Source organism: Netta rufina (assembly GCF_964035555.1).
Source record: "Netta rufina genome assembly, chromosome: 19".
NCBI lineage: Eukaryota > Metazoa > Chordata > Aves > Anseriformes > Anatidae > Netta > Netta rufina.
The window spans coordinates 7,826,820-7,832,819 of NC_140143.1; positions in this window are offsets into that span (position 1 = coordinate 7,826,820).

Consider the following 6,000-nt stretch of genomic DNA (forward strand, 5'->3'; position numbering starts at 1 on the left):
AGGTGTTGAAATTGTCAATAAAAATAAATAAAATTAAGTTTCTCTAGTTAGGTGAGGAAAGGCGAGCCTACCTTTCTTTGCTGACAGGCCTTTTTGTTCTGTGTTGGCTTTTATATACGTGAAAAAAACACCATTGAGAGCTTCCAGGGAGCTGCACTGGGGCGGTTATAGCCATTTTTACATCCTTTATATGGGCTTAAATCCATTTACAGATGTGCTGGAGACAGAGAGACATTTTTTACAAGTAATTGTCATGTATACAAGGGTCCTTATGTGTCACAAAAAGATCTCACTTAAGAGAAATAAATGTGCTTTTCATCTTTTGTTGGCAGGAGCCTGGTGGTTGGGAAGAGGGTAATTGGTGATCTTTTCCAGGCCGATAACCAGGACAAACAGGGGGGAGCTCGGGGCTGTGGCGTCAGGATGCCGAGCTCTGCCTCCTTGGTGCCTGTACCTGGAGGTCAGAATTTCCCTTTTGTTCTAAGTCCCGAGTGGGTGCTTTTGACAACCATTGCTCCTCTCAGGGGCTGAGATTTCGAAGACTCCCCGGAGGCAGGGCAGCTTTGCTAACATCGTGCATCGCCTGGCCCCAGCGTCCTGCAGGGCCCGGGGGGCTGCAGATGCCTCGCACAGGGGCAGGACCGATGGGAGCACTCGCGTGGTGAGGGTGCTGGTCCCCCAGAGCAGGGGTGGGATGATCCCTGGCTTTGCACGAGGTGTTCCACAATATCTGGGTGGTTTTCCCTGGAGCTCTATGCTGTGGTGGTGCTCTGGAGGAACGTGGTCGATAACGCAATCGAGCTGTGTGCAGGAAGCCCTGGTGAGCACCCAGAAACCAGTCAGGCTAAGGAAATAGCAGATGCAGGCTGCCTTTGCTGATGGAGGGTAAAAGCAGGCCCCCATTGGGGCCAAACAGCAAAACGCAGAGCCTTCATTTCATAGAGTTACGTATAAATAGCTGCTCGGTCAATAGAAGGCAAAGCAGGAGCGGGAGCAGGGGGCTGGCGTTGAGACATGCAGGACAGTTCAAATGCTACGAAATCTCCACGTGCAACACAGCAAGTTTCATGTTCCCAATCCATAATTCCTGTTTAATGAACGCCTTGTGCAGAAGGTGCTTCACACCGTGAGCGTGGGGTTGGAGAAGCAGGAGGGAGCACGGCCTTGAAATCAGGGACAGGTGAGCACTGAGCCCGCCCTGATAAATAATGGATGCGTTGCGCTTGGTTTTGCTGATGATAGAGTGACCTTTTGGGAGGCAAGAAACAAAGAAACAGCAAATGACCAGCAATACTGATGAACAGGCTAAGTGAACTGGACACATCATTAACACCGGCATACCAAAATAATTACATGCAACGGGGAGTCACGCGGTCAGCAAAAACAGGGAAGAGGGAAAAAATTGAGCGTAGGTTTGTGCTTTCCATCGTGCAGTGGCAAAGAGGTTTGGGGGATACGGTTTTGTGGTGGTTGGGGAGGTCAGACCTTGGCGTTTGCCCCAGAGCAGAAATGGGCAGGGCACAGGGGGTTGCAGATGTCCCAAAAGCAATCCAACGGGATGAGAGAAGCACCCACGAGAGCAGGAGGGAGCCTGTACTGCAGGGAGGGATTGGCAATGCCCAGGAGAGACCAAAGAAACCCAAAGCAATATGTGGCTGGTCAGCGTGTATTGTAGAAAACAAGGGTGTTCATTTTATTTTATTTATTTTCTTCTTGTCTCATCTTTGTAAAGACAACAGCTCGGCCCCGAAGTGGCCAGCTCCGTATTTCAAGCAGGCTCGAAGGTGGTTTTGGTAAGGCAGCAAAACTGGAGCTGGTGAACGGGCAGAGGTTTGGCTGGATCGGGCATCTGCTTGCACTTTCCTGTTGGAGAACATTACTGTGAAAGGGGATCTGCTGGCAAGAAAGTGGAGAGAGCTGCTGCTTTTCACATGCTCATCTGTTTTCACATGAAAACAAGAGTATTCATTATTGGTTATTCATTATTCTCCCATCTAATAAACTTGCTGCCAGGCAGGCAGCGAGCGGGAGCTGCAGCATGCTGCCTTGTGCAGCCCGTCCCACATCCGGAGTAGCAGATAATGAATGGGCAAATCAAACGTCTGTCCCAAAAACTCCGTCTGAAAATTATTCAGCCCACCAGATATTCTCGAATAGCAGAAATATCTGCAGAAATTCGGCTTGGTTACGGTGGGCTTACAAACAGAAGACCTGAATTTGCAGTGACTGATTGAGGTAGCTTTGCTTGGCGGTTTCACTTATGAAACGTAATGATAATTTTCCCTTTGTTTAGCACCTTCCATCTGAAGGTCTCCTCATACAGGCTCAGTTGGTTGTGGTAAGACCCCTCCCCTGCTAATTTTGACAGTACGGGCACCATTTTAATGCTGAAATGTAGACTTGTTTCTTACGCTTGCATACAGCAAAGCAGTGGCAGAGCTGCGGGCACAGCCCGGCTCTCCTCCTAGACCCTATTTCTTCTTTTATTATTTGAACTGATCTGAAACTTCCCGGTAAGGTTAGCATGACAGCAAACGTGCACCTGCTAGCGCCACATGAAATCTACCAAAAAAAGCATGCAAAATGATCTTCGTTATTTGTGCTAACTGGGCAAAACCGGAGGGGAAGATGTAACAACTTTAAAAGAGCAATCTCTTTTGCGTGAAGGCAGCAACAATTTCAGTTTTTTTTTTTTTTCTCTTTGAGGTTTCCGAATTAAAAAGAAGTCAAGCCATTTCTACCGTCGGTTGAAAAAGAGCAGCAATATTTTGTGGAAAACCCACTTTGTTCTGGGTTTTCTGCTTATTTAACAGCTGTGTTGAAAACAAAACGCCAGAATTAGCATGTATTGCTCAGCTCTGCTCTCCGGCCGGAACCAAATCTCTGGGTTTGCCGGGGCTGCGTTGAGGCTGTGCCGGTTCTGGAGCCGGGATGAGTGCAGTTGAGCAACCAGCACTGGCTGCATTGCAAGAAGAGTTAATCCACTGCCATCTGTCTTTATTACGCTGCCTTTGTTGGACACCACAGCCTGGAAATCCAGCAATGAAACCCAGTTGTTCATTGCCATTCATCATAGTTATTGCTGGAGTTGTGTAATGAAGAGGGGAAGTGCTGTTTATTGCTCTCCCCTCTTTAGAAACTATCCTTGGGGGTAGTTATGGATGGTTATTGAATTCAGGCGCGGGGCTCTGGGAGGGCCTCCCTTCGTTCTGTTTATGCGTTGAACCACGAGGTCTAATGTGGTTTTATGTCTCCTTTTGCTTTGAGGCTGCTCTGCTGCCTGCTTTTGTTCTCAGTGGTGTGGAGTTTGGCTACCTGGCTCCTGGCATGAAGGGAAAACGGAGCTGGTCGGAGCTTTTAATGTGGCAAAAACGCAGGAGGTGCATGGCCACCGTTCTGCCCCGCAGAAAGGCACCGAACACGGACAGCAGTCAGAGTTTAAAGCATCAGCATGGTCAGGAGTGGAGCTTACCCCTGATGGGTTGGGAGAAGGACATCAACATCTTGGGCCAGGCACTGGCCGTGTGGGAGGGATGGAGGAGGGAGGTGGAAGACCCAAACGTAGCTCTTCAGGGAGAATTGCAGCATGTCTCAGTGGGGGCTGCACGGGTAAAACTTTGGAGTCATTGGAAAATAACTGTAATGAAGTCGTTCAATAAGTTGGTTGCACATCATGCTTCCTACGTAGCAGAATGAGATTTTGGAGGATTTGGGGTGAAATACGCTCCCTCTAGGCTTTGTGTCCTCACAGAAGCTCAGATTTCAGGGGAGTTTCCAGAGCCTCAAAGCTGATGGGCTAAAAGTGAATGAAAACGTGATTGTGTGCAAGAAGAAACACATTTGGGACATGTCTGCTGAGCAGATAGGCACTATGACTGAATTACCAACAGCTTGTTTGTGCAAACAAGAAGGGAAGGGACAGGGGGTCTTGGATGCTAAGTTATGGAGGGAAAGAGCTGCCTGTCAGTGTCTGAGCCCATATTCCAGCAGTGGTTCTAAGGGTGGTGTGTAATGGGTATGAGACCAGCTTCAAGGAAGGGTCTGAAGGCGTGGAAATAGTCGGAGTCTCAGTTGTGCTCCCAGATAGCAGATAGCTGGCGCCTGCCAAAGTTGCTGCTGATAAGGGGATTCTGCAGCAAGTAATTAAAACTCAGCCCCCTGGTACTTACCGAAAGGGGAAACTGCTGGGACTTGATAGGATTTTGTTGAAAATGACCAGGAAGCTGATTCTTAACGTGCTATGGGAAAGCTCAGAGAATTCAATCTAAGAGAGGGGCCAGGCAGGTTTCAGACTGCCTTGGCACAGCAGCAGCGCTGCAGGAGCCGTTGGGGTCTGCCAAAAAGTCAGGGTAAGTCCAGCAAACAAAACAAAAACGCTGGTGACACAGGCAGAATTCCTTCCCGGAGAAAAGTGTACGTTGACTTGGAAAGAAACCTGTGCAGTGATTTTGGACTACAGTTAGTTCTCTTTTCCCTGAGGTAGCTTTACTGGAAGACAGATAGATCTAAACAGACAGCTTTGCATATTAAGTACATTTTTGCTAGACACCGGTTGTCTGAGAAACTAATTTGTGACAACAGAGTATAGTTTAGTAGACATTATCTTAAACAGTTTGCAGTGAAGTGTGGGTTCAGCAATATAACCCTGCTGCCTGCAAAGTCTCATCTGAGGGGTGGTGGAAAATTATGCCCCAGTAATAGAGTACTTATTGATGGGGTTTGCAGACTCCAAGCCTGATATATTGCTGGCTCTTTCAATTATGGAACGGCACCAATGAAGCATGGATTGTTATCTGCTGACATCTTGTACAGCAGAAAAATGAAAAGCAGGAATTCCTATGTCAGAGCCACTTGGGACACAGAGAAGTATAAAGAAACAGATGAGGCAAAACAAAAAACTCAGCGTGGCTCGAGTCCCAGGAGCTGCCATCACTTGATCGTTTTCCAGAAAGTGGAGGCTCAGCACTGGGGAATGGCAGGGGTAAGGAGAAGGGGTGTCACGAGAAGTTTCCCACAGCTGTGTGGTCCTGTCCCCTCCGGCAGGCTTAGCAAAGAGCACGAGGTGCTGCTGCCGCCCGGAGCATCAGGGTGGGAAGAGGGAAGGCGATGGCACGAGCAGCCAGGACAGGCGGCTCCCTGGCAGTCGTAACGCTCGTGTCGGGAGGCAGAGCCCAGAGCCCAGCAGCCCTGCACACACCGAAAGCTCATCGACAGGCGTTACGGGAGTGACTTCTCCTCGAGTGCCTCTGCTGTTGAATTTTGGGACAGATGTTGTTGGATCCTGCGCCTCCAAGGGCTGAGCTTCCTTAGTAATGGGTGGCCGCGATGCTGTGGATATCGCAGCGTCATCTCATCTTGGTACAGGCACTAAAGGAAGGAGCCTGTGGCCAAGAGCTCTTTAAGCACCGAGAAGCTGCTTGGAAAGGCTTCTTTGAAGGAGAGTGCCTGTGTGAAGGTGAGGCATTACAGATCCAGCTCAACTCCAAGCCAGGGAATTTTCCATTTTGTTCCTGTTTCACCCTAATAGTTATAATTTCGTTATAAACATTGGTTTCCAGAAAAAACATCCCAAGTGAACAGTCTTCCTAATGGAAAGCTTTAGGTGCACATTCATCTTCAAGACCATGATAATCCTTTTAAGTTCTAAGACAAGTCATGCTTCAGGTCTTAGCAAGGCTCAGCCCCTGGACTGCTTTTCCTCTGAATCATTCTTCCACTTTACGTCGGAATTAAAAAATCCCGTGAGAGATGCTTGTTTTTTAGGAAATACCCAGACAATCTGAGAACAATTAGACTATATGCAGTCACTGTAATTTCAGAAAGTTTATTTGAAAGAAGCCCCTGGACCACAGCTTCCCCTCGCCATAGTTAATGGTCGAACAGATCGCTGCACGTACCTGCACTGATCTCAGTACTTACAAGAAACGCCTGGGTGGCACAGCTGGAGATGGCAGCCCGATGCTTTGATGTCTGCTTGCCAAAAGAAGTTGTTTTCTGGTT